The following is a 21,919-nucleotide window of genomic DNA, read 5'->3' on the forward strand; positions in this document are numbered from 1 at the left end:
ATAACATAAAAGAAAAAAACAGTTTGTAAGAACATGAAAAAAAAAACAATAAAGTTTAAAACTAAACAATTGATTTGGGCGATGACGTAACTGCGTGGCTCCGTTGCGTCGTTTAAACATATGTCATATAAACGTATGTTAGGCACTGGTCCCACCGCGAGCTAGTAAGCTATGAGCTATCGGCTATAAAAACGAACAAAAGATAACCACTCCCGTGTAAATAAAAGAGACACGGCAATGTTTATAGTTAGGCACTGGTCCCACCGCGAACTAGTAAGCTATGAGCTATCGGCTATAAAAACGAACAAAAGATAATCACTCCTGTGTAAATAAAAGAGACACGGCGATGTTTATAGTTACTCACCTAGCGGTGATCTATTAAAATCGCCGTGTCTTTTTTATTTGCACGGGACTGCTTATCTTTTGCTCGTTTTTATAGCCGATAGCTCATAGCTTAATAGCTCGCGGTGGGACCAGTGCCTTACTCGCCCAGCGGTGAGCTATCAAAATTGCCGTGTCTCTTTTATTTGCACGGGGTGCTTATCTTTTGTTCGTTTTTATAGCTGATAGCTCATAGCTTACTAGCTCGCGGTGGGACCAGTGCCTTACGGTGATTGGTAAAGAATTTCACTAAGCTCTTTCGTCCCGTGGGTGTCGTAGAAGTCGACTGTGGGATACCTACGTATGTAAACAGTTTGTCGCCGAGCGATGAACACACACTACCCATAAGAATTACAAAACCAAACTCAACGGGGGCAGGATCACTTAGCTTATCCTGGCACGGCCTTTGTATGAAATTTAAAATTACATTGCACTGTTATTGATACGATGCAATTTTGTCATTCGTTTTTATCAAGGGCCTTTTCCAGTTGGGATTGTTAGCGTAGTTCGGAACGTCCCCGAGCTGACAGCTCGGCAGTGGGTGGACGAGAAGGCAAGATGGCTACCGCCCTGGATCGTAGCAGCGTCGGTCTAAGTGCTGTCATACATTTTACGTGGAAATAAATTAATAATTCAAGACTCAGTGCGTTTTACTGTTAATAATTCAGAAGTGCGATCTCTGAATTTCATGCCTACGTAGTATTTCGGTCAAATTAGTTAATAATCGAACTGTTTGAAGAAGCGTCATTTGCGCGCGAAATGGGCGCGTACGCACTTTGGTAAAATAATGGTAAAATGCATTAAGTTTTGAGTCGCGAAGTGTTTAAATGGTTTGTTGAAAAGTTATTCAATAAATGTATGATATTTTCATAACGAAAAAGTACGCAAGTACAACAAAATTGTCGCCTGGCGACTGCGGTAAGTTACGAGCATGAGTCGAGGCAATAACACTCGATTACGAATGTGTTACACTGGTTGGATGTGGCTATTACCATCCCTGAATACAGGTATGTTCAATTGTTCAAATACGTGAACGTTTTCTGTCAAGAAATTGTAATAAACAATTACGCACCAATAACCTAACGCGTAAGATGATAATGGACTTTGATCCTTATTGTGTGAAGTCCAGTAGATAAATACTAACAGGAATGTACATTTTGAAGTTGGTGTATATCATTTGGTGTGTTTCTGGTATGAAACTTATACATTATTATTACATAAATGCATGCACAACATGCATTGGTATTTATTATAATACCACTCTAGTCTTAGAGTGGCTGTGCTGGTTTTGAGCTTAATTTACAGAACAGAAATGATAACTTCAACTCCATGGCATACCGGTGTTTGATGATGGTACAAATATGAATGCCTTGGGACAAAATGATGTGAAACAAAATATCTGGATGTAATAATCAACATGACTGAGATCCCGTCCCAGCCTGATGTTGGCTTACAAGGTAACAAAGTGAACTGCTTATGGATAACAAAGCAGGTACTACTCTAAGATATTATGTTTTATACATGTTTAGAAATAATAAATATAAAATGTGTACAGTGAACTCGGTGAACATTCACCTAAAATGCGCAAAGTGTGATATTTCATTAATTATGGGTTGCACATGGTTTAGTTTGTGCTGTTGGGAAATTATACAAGTGATCATAATAAAATTGTGTTACACAATAATTATTGCAAGTCAAGGAGCAAGGGTTTATGGTTTCAAGTCTAAGAATAAGTATTCTTAGTAAGTGTACAATATATGAAATTGGTATCTTGAAGATGAGACTATCTTGATGACTGTGATGTGTATTGAAGACTGATTTCAATATTGAATAATGATTATGATGTGTTCAGTAAAGTTTTAGTAACCACTGAGGTAAGGTAATGTGAATGTGAGTGTAATATTGCTGAAGGTTTACCGGAGCCATATTAGACAAGTTAGCTTCTCGCCTATCAGCGGAGGAAGTTATAGCATGATATTTAAGTCATTTAAAATTACATTTAGTAAATACTTTCAATTAAAAAAAAAAATGTATGATGTTAAAAATAAAAGTGGTTGGCACTTGATAGTACCTAATGCGGTACAGTAATGTTGCCGATGACAACAGTATTGGTGACTACCCGAGACTACAACAAAAATTCAATGGTCATTTTATTATGATCCCATTTAAGTTTAATTGATTGATGATTAATTATTCAGCTTAGTTCCTCTTAGTGAAAGGAGTGATTTTATTATTACATTGTCATTTATTGACTGGCATGAAGGAAATGTTGTACTTTGCTGAAAGTATAGTAAGTCTGTTGGTGTGATTTTGAAAATTGTTACTATTTCTTACTGTTTGATTGTTTTGAGATGTGTGTCTGTGTACTCTGTGTGTGTGCTCACATTATGTTTACAGATATTACTTATGGTGTAATATTGACCTGTTTAACAAATACAAGTATAAGTTCAGCAATGGCTGTGGAATTGTGGATTCCGCAAGAGGAATCATGAGAAAACTGACCGCTACCTGTTGAACAGTTGTGGGAATGTGAACACATCTCAAATTAGTCTTAAAGCAAAAGGTATGATGAGGTGTGCCTATAAGAAGTATTTATGCAGAATATCAACAAAGTACACATGTAAAGTATGGGTATTTATTGTTATCAAAGTATTGTTTTGTGTTGTGAGCATGTCTGTGTTTAAATGTTCACAGATAGCAATTGTGGTGGAATGTTGGCCTGCAAAATGCAAAATGTGATACTAATAATTGCTGCTTGGTTCACAAGAGCAGTAGTGTGGATTTACTAGGCATTTTGTAGTCAAGTGTTTGCAACACATGTGGACAGTTTTACCAGCAGAAAATAATAGTGATGAGGGTGTATCCCTGCACAATTAATACAGTATACTGATTTACTGTTATCAAAGTACTACTTGTCTTTCTGTGTGTGTTTTTACATTATGTTCACAGATAGTAAATGTGATAGAATATTGGTCTGCGCAATGTGAAATGTGACAGTAGTAGTCACTGCTTGTTGCTGCTTGTTTCACAAGAATGGATTAAGGGTTACATTGATAACCTTGTGGTCAAGTGTTTGTAACACATGATCAATGAATGGCTAGTACAAAATAATAGCAAAAGGGGTTTATTCATGCACAATGGATATGGTATGGTGATTTAATGTTATCAAAGTTGTTTTATTAGTGTATGTTTACATTATGTTCTTTGATCATTGTGAAAGTGGAATGAAGGCCTGAACAATGCAAAATGTGACTCTAATAGTTACTGCTTGCTTCACAAGATAGAAACAGAGGATGAATTGATCATAATTATTATGGCCAAGTGTTTATAACACATGTTCAACTTACAAAAAAACGTATAAGAGTTTTATTCATGCAAAATGAGTATGGTATGGTGATTACTGTTATCAAAGTATTATTTGTCTCTGTGTGTGTTCTTACATTGTGTTCACAGATAGTATTTGTGATGGAAAATTGGCACATAAACTAAAGCAAGCATGGTGTTAGCTGGTGAGGCTGTTGTGTAAAGTTCATACAAGATAAAAATAAATATGCTTGTTGAAAGACTGTAAACGTATTTCAAGTGGGAAATAATGGTGAGACGGATACTTAAGGTTGTTGCCCATTGCAATTTAATCAAGTGAGTGTGCAGTAGTCTGATTTTGACAAAATTATTAATCATGGTGATCTTTATACAAAAGGTTAACTAAGTGTTGGGTCCTTTACTGGACCAATGGTATGATATGATTGATTTAATTATGCTGCACAAGCTGCTAAACTGCACAAGTAATAATTTGCCACTGTAGGCCGTACTGTATAATTTCTATTTCCCAATTAAATGTTGGAGTAAGTTATGTATTGTTAAGTGCTCTAACACTGTTGGTGGCTTGATTTTATGAATAACATCTGGTATGAGTACCTAAAGGAATTAATGTCCAACTGAAACTGAGTAAACATGGATAATTTGAAGTCTGAGGTTCTGGATTTTGGAATCTTTTCAAAGCTGAGTAAAATATCATTGTAATGGAACACGGTAGTATTATATGAAACAACATAAAGCCAATGGTGCTACATTGTGTGGAACAATTTACTGCTTTTAGTATGGTTTCAGAGGAAACATATGCAAGTATGTGTTCGGTTTGGAGTATTGCTGGCATTGCTGCTAGTGAGAAATGCTGACATGGCTGATGCGCGACAAGGCATGGTCGCGGTTGCCAATGAGAAGTACTGAACAGTAAGCTGTCAGCGTGAGACTCCCAAGAGGATGAAGTAAGTTGTTTTCACACGCCTCTGGCGGTGATGTCTGTAGTCACGACGCTTGTTGCGGTGACATGTGTTTTCACACGCCTCTGGCGGTGATGCCTGTAGTCACGACGCTTGTTGCGGTGACATGAGTTTTCACACGCCTCTGGCGGTGATGTCTGTAGTCACGACGCTTGTTGCGGTGACATGTGTTTTCACACGCCTCTGGCGGTGATGTCTGTAGTCACGATGCTTGTTGCGGTGACATGTGTTTTCACACGCCTCTGGCGGTGATGTCTGTAGTCACGACGCTTGTTGCGGTGACATGTGTTTTCACACGCCTCTGGCGGTGATGTCTGTAGTCACGACGCTTGTTGCGGTGACATGTGTTTTCACACGCCTCTGGCGGTGATGTCTGTAGTCACGACGCTTGTTGCGGTGACATGTGTTTTCACACGCCTCTGGCGGTGATGTCTGTAGTCACGACGCTTGTAGCGGTGACATGTGTTTTCACACGCCTGTGTGCGGTGATGTCTGTCTGTAGTCACGACGCTTGTAGCGGTGACATGTGTTTTCACACGCCTGTGTGCGGTGATGTCTGTAGTCACGACGCTTGTAGCGGTGACATGTGTTTTCACACGCCTGTGTGCGGTGATGTCTGTCTGTAGTCACGACGCTTGTAGCGGTGACATGTGTTTTCACACGCCTGTGTGCGGTGATGTCTGTAGTCACGACGCTTGTAGCGGTGATATGTGTTTTCACACGCCTGTGTGCGGTGTTGCCTGTAGTCACTAGGTTTCTCGCGGTGACGCCTGTTTCATTAACGCCTGTGTGTGGTGTTGCCTGTAGTCACTACGCTTCTCGCGGTGACGCCTGTTTCATTAACGCCTGTGTGTGGTGTTGCCTGTAGTCACTAAGCTTCTCGCGGTGACGCCTGTTCCATTAACGCCTGTGTGCGGTGTTGCCTGTAGTCACTACGCTTCTCGCGGTGACGCCTGTTTCATCAACGCCTGTGTGTGTGTGTTGCCCGTAGTCACTAGGCTTCTCGCGGTGACGCCTGTTTCATTAACGCCTGTGTGTGGTGTTGCCTGTAGTCACTACGCTTCTCGCAGTGACGCCTGTTCCATTAACGCCTGTGTGTGGTGTTGCCTGTAGTCACTACGCTTCTCGCGGTGACGCCTGTTCCATTAACGCCTGTGTGCGGTGTTGTCTGTAGTCACTACGCTTTTCGCGGTGAAGCCTGTTCTATTAACGCTTGTGTGCGGTGTTGCCTGTAGTCACTACGCTTCTCGCGGTGACGCCTGTTTCATGAACGCCTCGTGCGGTATTGTCTGTAGTCACTACGCTTTTTGCGGTGATGCTTGTTTCCAAGACGCCTTCGGGTCGTCAATCATGACTTGTCTGTAGTCACGACGCTTCTTGCGGTGACGTCTATTTTCAGGACGCCATGTGTGGCGTTACCTCCCATGATGCTTTGGGCGGAGAAGTTCTGTACCTACTGTGTATGCCAGACTGAGAGAAGTGGATAACGTCATTCTCTGCAGTCTCTGCACTCGTGACGAAGTCGCAAGATACGGCTGCTATTGCGCGGTGGCGGTGACTGTGAACTCGATGGAGTTTGCGGCATGGGCCTGAGATGAACATTGAGGATAGTCGGTAACACGTATGGTGCTGGTAAGGCAGAACACAACATTAATTACGAGTAAAGTTTAGATGTACCCTAGTTATGTTTGAGGGTCAATGACTACTTTAACTTTGGTCAATACAAAATTGGTATTGAGACAAGACAACAGACTACTATGATCTGTTTGTGTAATGTTCTGTAGCCCGTTGATAAGATGTAAATTGTAATAATGTTTCACAGTTCAGGTTGGACTATGAAATGCACGGTTATTCTGAAATCATATTGTTCGTTGTGATAAAACGGAACACGTGTAACATTAATAATATGAATTACAGAATTGGAGAGACTATAATGGCTGGTTAATATCTATGCTTCGGATTGGAGGCGGCCGTAGACGTGGAGTTAGGCGCTTGGTGTACAGCCGAGGCCCACCGAGCCGAGCGAGTGTCTTGTGCTGACCCTGCGTGGAGCACGCATCTTTGGATTGGAGGCTGCCGTAGACGTGGAGCTAGGCGCTTGGTGTACAGCCGAGGCCCACCGAGCCGAGCGAGTGTCTTGTGCTGACCCTGCGTGAAGCACGCATCTTCTACATCACTGACGTCAGACGTGAGCCCGTTCCATGTTTTTGTTATAACAGCGTGGTGCATATGCACCTATAACTTTTCTGGTCTGAAGGTCATGCAAGTCATGCATCATAATTTTTATGATTGAATTAATTTCAAGTAGTTCTTAAATATAATTTTCGACGTTGGATAATTGAAGGTCTGTTGAGCCTTGATTGAAAATATCTTATAAGTTTTCTCGTTTAGCTATGGAAACAGTAGAAGTGACTTGTGGGTGTATTTTCTTATACTGATAGAATAGAAATCTAGAATGTATCTATTCTCACGAAAACAATAATTTGGTGAGAGACTTACTAGTGTCCTGAACGGATCTGGGTTTGGTATTCTGGAAGGATGATGAAAAGCCTCTTGAAACAATGGCTTGCATTCGGGCAAAGCATTCACATGAATTTGGTTGTTTCGCAGAGTTAGCGGACTAGTGGGCTAACTGCCACTGGTGAGCTGAGCTGCGAAGTGCGTGGTGGACTGGTGGTGAAGTTCAGTGGCCCACGCGTGGGAGATTTCCTTTGTGGGCAAAGGATAAGGTCGAATGGCCGATCTGTTAGCGTAGTTCGGAACGTCCCCGAGCTGACAGCTCGGCAGTGGGTGGACGAGAAGGCAAGATGGCTACCGCCCTGGATCGTAGCAGCGTCGGTCTAAGTGCTGTCATACATTTTACGTGGAAATAAATTAATAATTCAAGACTCAGTGCGTTTTACTAAAAAAAAGTTAATAATCTTCATTCGAAGTTAAACAACTCTAAGCGTAAACAAGAACGTTTTCACTTTGAATGCATCCGATTCTTTTCTTAAAATCACCTTTTGCTCACTTTTATTTAAAAGGCCCTTTTACACGGCGCAGCGCGCGATATCTCGTATTTTAACCGACTTCAAAAAAAGGAGGAGGTTCTCAATTCGAACGAATTTTATTTCTTTATTTTATCTTGTACTATGTTACTCGATATCTCCGATAATCGTGAACCGATTTTCAATTTTTTGTTCTTCAAACGGGTATAACCCTGAGATGGTCCCGTTGGCACCAAGTCGGGGTCTGATGATGTGATCTTGGAGAAATCGAGGGAGCTCTTCAAATGCTATAGACACATGTAATGTTTATAACGCCTTGAAATAGAGGCGTGTTCAGATATTTGTGTGCACATTGACAGCTCCGATATATCTGATGGCGACTGTAGTCTACCCACAGTGGTGACATCTGTCTCAACCTTACAATCATGTATTTAAATTGTGAACACGCGTCCAGATTCCAGACGTTGGATTTTATACAAGTACTAGTTCTTTCCTGAGGCTTCGCTCGCGTTAAATTAGAAAACTGCGGAATGCTCTATACAAACTCCCACCCCCCATTTTAGGAAAGTGGGGGGTTAGAAAGAGATAAAAATAGCCTATATCACGCTCCATCCATCCAACTATCTTCACTTAATAAATCCGTCAAATTCGTCGCTCCGTTTAGCCGTGAAAGACGGACAAACAAACAGACATGACATACACTTACCCTAAAATAATATTATGTATGGATTCGTTGTTTTTGTAGAAGACAAATGAATCTGCAGCCTGGAAAATAAATTTATTTGTCTAGACACCATGATATTGTATGTATTATCACAATTTACTTTCTCGAACAAGTACATTTGGTGTGGTGCACTTGGAATTGTATTTATTTACTTATAGTATTATACGATGTGTTTTCAATATGTTCTATTTGGTACGCTGTTCATATTTCCTTATACTATTTTAAAGAATACCGAAATTTTACCTAACATCTCATAAAAAATTAGGTACCTACATTGTATGTACTTATAATACTATGTCAAATGAACCGTATCGATTCCGAAATAGAGTAGGTATTAACTCTGCAACAGAAACACGCTTCTCGCGATAGGTTTTTGCTATTAATTGTTGTTAATTAGGTACCTGACTCTCATCATAGTGAAAAACATAAGGTTGAGCTAGTTCGCGAAAACAATTAATGCCAATTTTTAGAGGAAAAGGGCCAGTTTGATTTCAATGTACACCTGCCTCGCCTTGTTCGACCATCTCACCCTGATAGTGGAAAACCACCTTAAGTATTTGTAGACAATGTTCGCCGGCGTATTTATAAAAGTTTCTGAAAGTCAATATAAATCCGATGGCCGATATGCTGAGAGGATTTATTACTATTTTTTCTACTCCCGTGTTGTTATTCGTCATTTACAGTGTCGTGCATAGATCGTTAAAACTCTACATAAAAGATGCCCGCCCCCGGCCGGCGCCCCGCGCACCCACGCATACGATATAGCTCTTAAAGCATTGTTAGGAAGCCTTTAAGGGATATAGCGGGGTTCGCGGGGCGCCGGGGGCTGGCGGCGGCGCGGGGGAGTGCGCGCGACAGGGTGAGGTAGGAACATTGCAGAGGACAATCCAAAATACAGGAAACGGTGCCAATTTCACGAAAGTTATTCTAGAAAACTATTAAAAAGTAAGTGCATGGTCGTAGAAAAAGTATTGTATGCAACGGTGTTTAACTGAGTCAAAAAATACTCGTGGCGTCTTAATAACAATTTTCGGCTTTGCCTCAAATTGTTACCCACGCCACACGTCTTTTTTGACCTCCTTTAAACGCCTGTTGCATAAAATACTATTTAGGATTCGAGTTTACATATTTAATATATCTCTTATTACTCAAAGGGTTTCTATTACATTTGCGAAACTAAAGATTATCCCAACAAAGATAATAAAATCTTGCTTGTCCTTTTAATTGTGTAACAAACTTAGATGACTTTAATTTAAATAATTTTGTACTTACATAATTAAGTCGCGTTGGTGTTTCTAACCTTCATTTCGTTATTTTGTCAATTATGTTTGATACTAGGTAGTTAAATTATTATTTAAACAGAAGTCCTAACGGACGTTCAACCTATTTATTTGATATTTACGATTTTTTAGACATATCGTCCATATCTCAAAATATAAGTAAATAAACGTCAATATTATTTGGCTATTTAAAGAAGAAAATATTTATTTGTAATAAACTTTATACTAAAATTTAACAAAAGGTATGACTAAAACAAGAAACCTAACAATGAATCGGTAAGTTCAATGCGAAAAGTAGAAAACAATTTGATATTGCAGCATTTTAGGACAAAGAGGTTATGACATTTGGGATAAATTTAGACAAAATGGCATTATGATATTTAGGTGTAATGAAACCATTTTCTAAAACATTTAAAAACAGAGTAAGTCACGGTCCCGAAATTAATTCAAATTTTATATTTTTTCTGATTGAGACGTGCATGGCAATGACTGTTTCCATTTACACTGATTTAAACTTTTACGATTATTACACATAATTATTTTTAAAATCGGGACTTAATCGCGTATAACTACATATTAAACTGAACTCCAACGTTTCAAGGACGGCGTTTTCCCCGTGGTCTCGGAGAAGACTGGCTTGAAATGACATCAACACCTTCTGACAGCCGCGCGAGTTTTTCGAACTACCCGCACTTGGTTTTGATTATCAACTTGAACTGTTTGCGCACTAGGGATGTTACTCTGTCGACATACAACACTGACGATATTCGATTTAACGACTGTCGATATTATTTTCGGCTTACACTTATTAATGACAGGATTCCATGTGGATGAGATCCTAAAACCTTCGTCCCGATTGAAATTGCGATGTTTTTTGTTAATATGTAATTATACGCGATTAAGTCCCGATTTTAAAAATAATTATGTGTTTCCATTTAGTTAAATAATTAAAAAAAAAAGTTTTTTTTATTTAAATTTTGTGTCTATACAATACAATATTGAAACATTTGAAACATACAATAGTTAATTTAATACAGACTCATAGACATTTTACATCTTCTACTGAAAACCTCAGACACCCATAGCTATAGGCTGAGCAACTTTTAGCGACGGAGATACAAGATTTACATATAGGTAATAATAATAGTTTTGGTATTGATATAATATGAGTCCCGAGGAAGAACATAGGTGGCTTTTATCCACAATATAAATCTCTTAAAACCTTAGGAATACAAAGATGAATTGTGCAAAGAAAAATTTCAAAGGAAAATATTTAATATTTTTTCTCTACATAAATGGCCTCATGTTCAGTCAACTGCGTATTTTATTACCTTACTTAGGATTCTGCCCTAGCAACTATTATTCCTTCGTAGTTTATTTATTTGCATTTCTTTCATATCGCGGAACAATGGGGTCTCGAACATTTTCAAGCATGCGCGGAACCGATGCACGATGCCAACATGTAAAGCCTCTTTTGATACATTAATGAAATGTACATAAGGGCTATGTACAGTCAAGTGCAAAAATAAGTATCGAAAAAATCGACTTAAAAATATGGTACTACACTCTTATTACACCGGACTAAGTTGCTATGGGACATATTTTTGAGTAAGATGTGTACACCCATATTTTTACACTTGACTGTACACCGAGTTGATACTGATTACTGACCCTGCCTTTATACTTATTCTTGTGAACCATTCTTATTGGGAGATATTATTTTTACATTGAAATTTGAAAATGACATTATATTTTCATCCTTTATCTTTGTGTGTGACATTCTTTTAATAATCGATTTGTATTTTGATTTGTAGTATTTACATACTTATGTTAATTTGAATTTGTATTACTTATTATTAATTTGTTTTTATTGTTAAATTTTGTAAAATGACGATCCTTATTGAGGGACACAATATGATGATTTATTAATATTATTCCTGTTATCCCTAAGTTTTTAATTTTATGACGATCGTGATGGGAATTCCTATATTTTTGTACAGAAACGAAAACTTATAATGTAATTTTTTTCGTGAAATAAATCATCTAATCTAATCTAATCACAGTAAATGTTGAAGTTACTTCTTTGACAAAATACAGCACGGTGTCAATGAGACAGGGTTCTAGAGTGGTCTAGGATTCAAATTGGTTGACTGTACATCCACCACGGCTTCTAGAATGGACTCTCGCGCGAAAGCGCAAGTAGTTGCGATAAACCGCCAGGTGTAAAGACAATTTGAGAATCGATGGAATATAAAATGATCACAGTTTATCATTAATAATAATTATTTAACTAAGTAGAAATTTAAATTTTATATTTAATCGCCAAGGATACATATTATTAAATGTATATTAGAGAAATTTTATCCAATAAGTAAATTGTGATAATAGTTATTTCTTAATCCAATTAGCTTCATAAAATAAATACATTTAACAATGGTTAGGTACGTAAAATATATCTTTAATGTATTTCGAATAAAATGTGTATTATGAACATTTAATTTAAACAATTACTCAAAACAATATTGAAATGCTTGAAGCACTCTTGACAGCTGTTATTGAATAGACAATTAGACCCATCAAAGCCAGTTGCATTTATAACAATTGTCAGCTTTTTAATAAATATTACCAAAATCCTAGGATAAGTCAATAAATTTTAAACTATTAGCGCTGACTGTTATTTTACTTATTTTCTTTTCACAAGTAACTCATAACATCCGAGACAAATCTAAATTTTTAAGAAAAAAATACTGCCGCTTTTGGGGTTCTGGTGAAATGTACTTGCGAATGTTGGATTATGTAGAAATGTGTACCTAGGCATTTTTTTAAAAACTGTTTTTTATGTAAATCTTTCATTATTTGATGGAAACACAAATGAATATGCTTATACCGTTAAGGTTTGAAGAATTTCCTCAATTCCTCATGAATCCCATACCCGATTATAAGAAATCGAGCTTGACAAAATTTGACTTGAAAACTCCTAACAAATAAATGTCACTGTTCTGAACTTAAATGCACGCAACAAACAATTAAATAGGGTTACGGCTAGTACGCACTTAACGGCTGGCCGCAATACGACTGGCCGTCCGGCTGACCGCGGGTAGCAGTTGCACTTGCGGTCACCCGAACGGTCAGCCGCAGCGCGGTCAGCCGGATAGTGCGTACAGTGACCGCGCGGTCGAGTCGACTTGACCATTACCAAGATGGACGTCGAACAGGCTGCCGGTATTTATTATATTTACGAGCATTACATAAAGGTGAGACCAAACATTTTGAAATTTTCTTCAAAGAGTTCAAAAAGTACGACGAGATTTCAGAAACCGCACTGAAACCGCGTAGTGCGTACATACAGCGCTGCGACCGTCCGGCTACCCACCCCGGGGCCGCAGCGCTGCGGACGACAGTCGCAATTTAATGCATATATGAATAATACGGGTACATACAATTTTGGGCTTCCGCCGTAGGGCCCATTTAGACGATACGAGAACTCTCATAATGAGTTTTCTATTACATTCCGGTATTTGATATGGCTATGCAAAATTGAATGTAACCTCAACAACCCGCAATGTAACTAAAATCGCATGCTAGTTCGCACGCCGTCTAAATCAATTTGAATATGATTTCTTATTGCCAATTCCTGTCTTGAATATTTCAATCGTCGCATAGGCTCCCATATTGCATTGTTATCCGATATCATACGGGGACCCCTTCATGTAGTATGCAAAATACGGGGACTGAGTAGGTAGAAAATTTTATAGCAAATAAAGATATGACCTGTACAAAGGTAAATTTTTTGGTCCATTTTCCAAAGATGAGACATAAGATGAGTTAGGTATGTTTTTCCTTTTGGGTAAATTTTTTATTGAGATGGAATCTGTGATACCTACACATGCCACAGTAATTTTATTAAAATGAATGTATTGTCGTCTTTCATCTCAATCTCAAGTAGAAGCACTCAAAACATTGTCGTTCTAAAGACAGACTTCAGAACAAAAGTTCGCGCTAAAAATTGAGCATCGTTCTCGAAATGAGTTTCCAGCAAACACTCCCCAGAAATCAATTTTATTGTGTTTTCCAAATTTCCGATGTCAACATCGTCAATGCGTCCCGCAATGTCGTATCTCTGGAGTGAACCCTCCAGACCAGTTCGGTGATATCGCCCACCCTCGACAGACGTGGCCTGTCGACGCTCACGAAACTGAAAGTTTGAGATCGAGCGCTTTTCTTGTGTTTCACGATTAGAATAATGGATTAATTGGAAAGAAATATTTATCAGTGGCAGATTTTAAATTCTAAATTGTGCTAAGTTAAATATAAGAATTGTGTTCTTTGATTAACTTAAAAAAGTTTTGGAAGTTTTAAGCTCTGAGTTGACAGTTTATATAAGTTTTAAACAATGTGACATTCTAATTTTATATTTTATTAAAAGGTAAGTTTTTTTAGCTTTTTATTGATATCAGATAATAAAAATATTTTGAGACAAACTACACGGCGCAACCTAACCTCGTACTAAGCAAAGGGGGGTGTGATCATTATAAATAAATATTTTAATACTGTGATATTCTTGCAAATTTTCTAATCATATTATTTTACATACAACTTCACATTTTTAATACAGTAGGTAACAGTCATAAAAAAGTTTAGAATAAGTTTTTGTAGACTCATCTTTTCGTTGCAAAGCGTTGAGTTGGTAGTTATAAATAATTTTACGTACAAGGCAATTTACTTGTGCTAGGTAAATTAATATAATATTCGGATTGTTTTCGGTTTATATTGCAGTTAAGCCTGGTATTTATTACTGGAATAATAATTAAAATCCGAAAAACGGGCTCCATGGAAATATTTTATTAAAATCTTGATATCAAACTCTTTGTCGACTGAGGGCATTGAAAGTCATAATAAATTATTGCACGAAATATTTCTGAGTAGAAATTGGAAAATGCGTGACATACCTTTTTCAAACTGCCAGTGTTTGTAAAATATAATGTCACACACAAATAAAATATATAAGAACACAGCAAAAGGGAGTGTACAAGTTTCTGATAGGGTGGCAACGCGCTTGTGACACTGTTTGAGTTGCAGGCGTCCATAGGTTACGGTGACCGCTTTACATCAGGCGGGCCGTATGCTTGTTTGCCACCGACGTAGTATAAAAAAAAAAGAATTATATTTTCAAACATATAAATGTCATTGCGATAGCTCTAAGTGTATTTCATTCTAAGATGATTGCTTTCATTCCGGAGGTCGCGGGTTCGAACCCCGGCTCGCACCAATGAGTTTTTCGGAATTTAATGTGCGAAATGTCATTTGATATTTGCCAGTCGCTTTTCGGTGAAGGAAAATATCGTGAGGAAACCGGACTAATTCCAAGAAGGTTAGTTTACCCTTTGGGTTGGAAGGTCAGGTGGCAGTCGCTTTCGTAAAAACTAGTGCCTACGCCAAATCTTGGGATTAGTTGTCAAAGCGGACCCCAGGCTCCCATAAGCCGTGGAAAAAAATGCCGGGATAACGCAAGGAGGATGATGAATTGATGATAATAACTGCTGCTGCACTTGCTGATAAGAGACAAAAGCGACGCCGAGGTGTTTCAGCGCCGACTTTTGCTAAGTTAAATATTTATTATCCTAAAGTTACATAACATAATGTGACAGGGGCCCACGCACTAGGCTACGCCTGATGTATCGCAGGGTACCAGTTACAATTTACCTAACAGAAATAAAGTTAAAGAAACATAAACTCCAGGTTTTTGTTTATGGTACATGAAATTAACAATAACAAAAAAAATTACCATGCATAAAAACAAAACTTGAGCTAACATACATTGTCTAAAATAGCTTCTGTCTCGGCATAATTCATAGAAATTAAGAAATTAAATAGGATTTTTTTTTGCTTCTAAATAGGTAATCTTAGATCTAGATTACAATGTCTGATGCGATCTCCAAAACGTCTCTTGTCAGTACTGCGGTAGACTATGTACTCATGGGTCTCGCATCGGTCTATTAAGTCACATAAACTGTTTGCAATAGACGTTAAGGCCAATGAAGTGTATTTTATTCTATGATGAAAAACGCAAAAATGAAACCCGCCTCTTTTCATTTTTGCGTTGGTTTTAGGGGCATCCGATATACTGGCACGGCACCGCTATCCTTTAGAAAATCCGAGATTTAGAAGCTTTGTTCGATTCAAGCCGATTTTAACGATGTCATCAGAATCGTTCTAATCACAAAGCCCCATTGATAGTATTCATGTTATTAGGATAATTTGGGCCGCGGAAAGGAATAATATTCATTTATGATAAACAAGTCAGTTTGTTATGCACGATATTTCAGAAGAGGAAATAAATTTGAAGACAATAATGCCTACGGAACACAAATGTCGAATAAGGAAATTAGATGACAATAAAATTATATAGATATTTATTTTAGACTGATATTTGGGTCCCGTGTGGTGACGGGTTAAGAATTTCACCACCCCCTTTCTTCTCGTGGGTGTCGTAGAAGTCGACTGTGGGATATGGGTTAAATTGTGGCGTAGGCGAGAGGCTGGCAACCTGTCAGTGCAATGTCATAATTTGGATTTCTTTCAACCCCTTTTTGCCAAGAGTGGCACTGAATGAAACTTAGTAGTTCATGTGCTCTGCCTCCCCCTTTATGGGATACAGGCGTGATTATATGTATGTATGTATGTATTTGGGCCCCATAGCCTAAATAATGTAGACGTTCAGTTTAATAATGTATTACTAAACTGAAATGTAACTACATTACATTAAAATGTTGGGATTGATAAAATTTCTGTGCTTCCTGATAAAGTGCTTCCTTAAGCCCCGGCAACAGGCTACGAAGGGTCACCCTCGGACTTCGAAATCCTCACGAGCAACGCTATGGACTATAGTTACGGAATTATAAATTTAAGTTGTCATTTGCATGTAGGTAAGATTGTAAACTTACCATACGATAAATAAATAGGCCATATCTGTCGCCACATGCATACATACGTACATAGGTCGAAATAAGTTTTTTGCAAAAATTTCATTTTTGGCACAAGCTTTTATCGTCGACTGTACCTTTCTTTGAACAGTCATCTACTGCTCTCTGAGACGTTTCTAAAAACCCTTTACTCGATGGGATACGACGTTTCATGACAGAGTTCCTATGACCACCTTTCTACTCCATCATCAGATCAGCTCCATGATACCATAATATTGCATTGTCACGTGATTTACATATGTGTGCAAAATTTCAGCTCAATCGGATACCGGAAAGTGGGTCAAATTTAGCTTCTGCCTTTTGACGCACACTAACATACTAACAAGGCAAGTTGAATGAAAACTTGTAAAAATAATGAATACCTTATTTCGATTCGCTCACGATTCGTGACCGTTTCGTGAAGCGTTTGTGCATTCGACTACGCACACTGGTGCAAGAGCTGGTGCTGATCTATCAATTAATACAAAACTTCTGTTAGGGCATGGGCACTAACTTTCCCCTTTATAGAACTTACCAAACGAAAAGCGACTTTAATTGTCAGTTGCCACCGTATTTTAGATTTGAGTTTCTTTAGCGCTGCGTAGAGCAGCCTCTCTGCGTTTTCTCTAGCCTAAAATATCGGGAAGTGCTCCGAGTCATTCATCTCTGTCACTTCTTTCCGCCATCGCTTTACGCTACATTTTTATTTCATCTTCACCTCTTATGGCGGTTCCATAGGCTTGGTAAACAACAAACATTGAACACATGGCAAAGGCTTACCAAGGACGATCAGCGTCAAGGTATTTAAAAGGTGCCTTGATACCAAGCTGAGTGAATGTGAGAAGGTTCTCAGTGGCGTTTCAACGCAATTTTTATAACAATGTTTTTGTTAAATTCCGAGTAATGCTTTTTAGGCTTGTGCCGTTTCTCGTTCATTGATCGGAGCGCTCCGATCTCGTTCAATCGCTCCCACGAACTAGTTTGCTCTTTTAGGTCTTTGCTCATTTAGTTCAGTCAGACCAGCGACCACTACGGTAGGAAAGATCAGAACGAATGGGATCGACTAGTGTCAAAATGATACGAATATTCCACAGATAATAACAATTCCAGGCCGAAAGGTTGTAAGTAACCGAATCTTAATATGAAAACTTGACGTTTTTGTGTCGCTTTGCTAAATAGCTCGCTCTCGGTCGGCGCAGTCACACACTCGTTCTCGATCCAAACCGCTCGCGCTCGCCGATCCTATACTGAACTAAATGAGCAAAGACCGATTCACAGAGCACGGAAAGATTCAGTTCATTTCGGTCATTGATGGGATTTTATTCCTAACAGTTCATAGTTCGTGAACGAAACAAGTCTAATGCTTTTTCTATTCTAGATAAATAATACTGAAAACAAATACGGCATTCCCTTGCTTGGCTAATGTGTTAGTTTGTCGAAAACTCTTTGATTTCTGCAAAAACCAACACAAATGACGATCACTTGCAAACATCGAGCAAAACAGAGAAACACCTATCCACACGTTCGCTGTTGTTTCTCAAGCGTTTCAGTCACATGCATTAATTACATACGAAACTTCCTGAAATATTCGTAACCTGCTAAATGAACTGTAGCCTGTGGTATAGCCGGACCCATACGAATGGAAACAGGAACAAGTTCTAATACCAAAGACACATATAACTCTCTAAAAGACAAATAAAGTCTAAGAAGAAAAGTGCGTCTCGGAACCATAAAGAAACTGACAAATATTAATCAACCAAAGAATATTGAAAATTGTCAAATATTAATCAACCAAAGAACGAGAATATTTTTACACATGTGATATGTATATGTATATCAAGTAAAGTAAAGTAAAGGATATGGATCAAATCGTCAAAACGGTGGTTTAAATGTTTAATCAAGTATATTCATGGCTTTACGAAACATGTTTACGCATATTCTCATCCTTTTTACAATTCCTGTCTTGCTCCATCGATGTTTGGTCTACAAAGTGTTTTGCGGTTGAATATTCGAAAGCATTTATTTTAACTGAACACACGTGGTTGGCATAAAGATACGCTAGAATAATTCAATTTATTTTCTTGGATAAATAATCTCTTCATTTGGTAGCATTATAGTAGAAAACAAAGAAATATCGAAGTACTTACATATCTTATTAAAAGAAAATGTCTTCGTCGATATTAATGAAAAATGCGCATAGTTACTAAAGCTCCATTACCTACTAGTAGTTATTACTAATTAGGTATAATCTGGCAAAAGTTCAACTTATCGTAGAACAACTGGTAGTTTCTTTGAGCTTTGCGCTCAGCTCTTTAAAAACCTCACGGGCGCTTGGACCCCATGGCCCTAGGGTCTCGACGCCAACTGCCCTAAAATGGTATTGGTGTCCGAGACCCCGATATTTTGTCATATTTTGTCATACTTACAAAATTACAAAAAGAATTCGACCCTGTACAACTCGGCTTTGGGACTAGGGGTGGGTGTGAAGCGGCAGTACACGCTCTCCGCACCTGCCTTATCAATGACCAGTGTGAGGTAGTGCTTAAACTGGATGTCAAAAATGCATTTAACTCGCTCAATAGGGACGCCCTGCTTGCAGAAGTCAATAACCACACTCCAGAACTTTACAACTATTTATTAAATTGCTACGCAAATCCCTCAAAATTGATATACAAAACCCATGAACTCTCCTCTGAAGTAGGCTGCCAGCAGGGCGACCCTCTCGGACCAGCCGTTTTTAGGCTAGCCATAAATCCTATTATTCAAAATCTAAATTCAAAATTTAACGTATGGTACTTAGATGACGGTACCCTAGGAGGTGATGCTAACACGGTATTGGCTGACCTATTGGAAATAAAAAATAAATTTCAACGAATTGGACTTGAATTAAATTCTGATAAATGCGAATTATATCTCACCAGTTTTAATCCCGACACCATTCAAAAATTTCTAGCAATTACGCCTAACATTAAATTTGTCAACAAGGACTCACTAAACCTCCTAGGGTCACCCATCTTCGAAGAAGCTATTCCTAACATCATTACAAACGCGACTTCCAAATTCAAAAACTGCGCCGATCGCTTACTCGAGATAAATTCTCATTCCGCTCTGACTATTTTAAAATTCTGCCTATTTGTACCTAAATTTACCTATTTGCTTCGCTGCTGCCCTTTTTGGAAGCATCAAAATTTATTATCACCTATTGACGACCTCATTAGATCCTCCTTAGAGTCAATTTTAAACATTCAGCTCAGCGAGCATTCCTGGAACCAGGCGTCCCTTCCCATCAGATTCGGCGGGTTGGGTACGCGCAAAATTTCTAGTGTTGCTTTGCCGGCGTTTCTATCATCCGGCACTTCCGCCCTCGTGGGTAAAATATTAAGGGCTTGCCCTTTAAACTACGAGACGGCGTGCCTGACGGACGCTAGAAACGCTTGGCTGACGGCTTGTCCGAGCCAAAATTTACCTGAAAAATTACATATCCAACGTTGCTGGGACGACACTATTTGTAAAATTACTTTTGACGAACTCCTTTCCAGTCCCAGTACCACTGCCACAACGCGGGCGCGGCTGTTCGCAGCCGCAGAAAAGGAATCCGGTCAGTGGCTGCACGCTTACCCTCCCCTCCCAGTGGTACCTACCTTGAGCCTGATACCCTGCGCCTAGCCGTGAGTCTCAGGCTCGGAGTAAAGGTCTGCACCCCTCATAGGTGCCCCTGCGGCACAACCGTCGACGAGCTTGGACACCATGGCCTTTCTTGTCAACTGAGTGCCGGTCGCCTCTCCAGACACTCTGCCCTGAATGACATTATACGCCGGTCTCTTGCTACCGTCAACGCGCCGGCCATCCTTGAACCAAACGGCGTTTCGAGGGACGATGGCAAGAGACCGGACGGTATGACCCTAGTTCCTTGGAAGATGGGACGGGTGCTAGTCTGGGACGCCACATGCGTCGATACACTGGCACCTTCCCATCTTCCAAGAACCTCAAACAGGGCTGGGGCAGCTGCGGAGGCGGCTGAAATAAAAAAAGATGACAAAATATCGGGGTCTCGGACACCAATACCATTTTAGGGCAGTTGGCGTCGAGACCCTAGGGCCATGGGGTCCAAGCGCCCGTGAGGTTTTTAAAGAGCTGAGCGCAAAGCTCAAAGAAACTACCGGTGACCAGAGAGCTGGCAGCTATCTCTCGCAACGCATTAGCATTGCTATTCAGCGAGGGAATGCTGCCAGCATCTTTGGCACCATGCCGCGGGGGCCATATTTAGACGTATTTTAGTTTATTTTTAGTTTAGTTTAGTTTTTAATTTAATTTTAAGTTGTTTTTTATTGTTATTTTTAGAGTTAGATATGTATTATTTATTTGTTACTTAAGTTTTATGTCTAATAAAAATCTAAGAACAATTGCGTTTTTCTTTTCAATCATCAATCATCGCCATTATTTCAGATGTTAATCGCCCACTATTCCATGACGAGGCATCCCACCACTTCGTTTACGCCACTTATCCCCGTCCTGGGGGCCAATTTTTGAATCTCGGCCATTCGATTTCGTGAAATTCGTTCAATAATATCTCCACTACTAGCGATTTAAATTCTACTAACAGAATCGAAAACGATTGGTCATTACCACTAGTTTTAAAATTACTAGCGGTCCTTTTTCAAAAATAGCATTACTTCGTTTTCCACAGACTTTCGAACGGCGAAATCGTGCGTTCGAAATTCAAAAATCGATCCCCTGGGCTAGTCTCATAGCTGCAGTTTTTTTAATGTCGCCCACCTAACGAGCCAACCGCGGATGTACGCCGTACGGCGCTTCTTACATCCGAAAACAACCACTATTCTGTCAAAATGTTTGTCCACCTGCCATCACTCGGCCTGGCAACATGTTTAAGCTTGGTAATTGTTGTAGAGCTGTGCAGCTGGTTCTAGTGGGCGAGAAATAACAATTCCATGGGTGGTCGGGTGAACAACCATTTATTTTATGTACTCACATCAACGTATGAATCAAGAAGGTATTCAAGAAGACATTTTTTCTATTGTTGTCAACAAACGTTTCCATAGCAACCGACATGTATAAAAATAGGTTTAATTTCTGTTGGATCCTCCAACAGTAATAAGCTTGGTAATAATATAACTCGGAGGAAATATACACTGGAGTAGCCTTTCAGTTACTTACCCCTCTGCCAAAAAACTTGAACAAATGTTCATAAAGTCACGTAAATACAATTTCACAATCGATTCATGCTCATTCACAGAATCGCCACGACACATATCACTGGTAATTAAAAATGCCCGCGTGT

Source organism: Leguminivora glycinivorella, chromosome 3 (genome assembly GCF_023078275.1).
Source record: "Leguminivora glycinivorella isolate SPB_JAAS2020 chromosome 3, LegGlyc_1.1, whole genome shotgun sequence".
Lineage (NCBI taxonomy): Eukaryota > Metazoa > Arthropoda > Insecta > Lepidoptera > Tortricidae > Leguminivora > Leguminivora glycinivorella.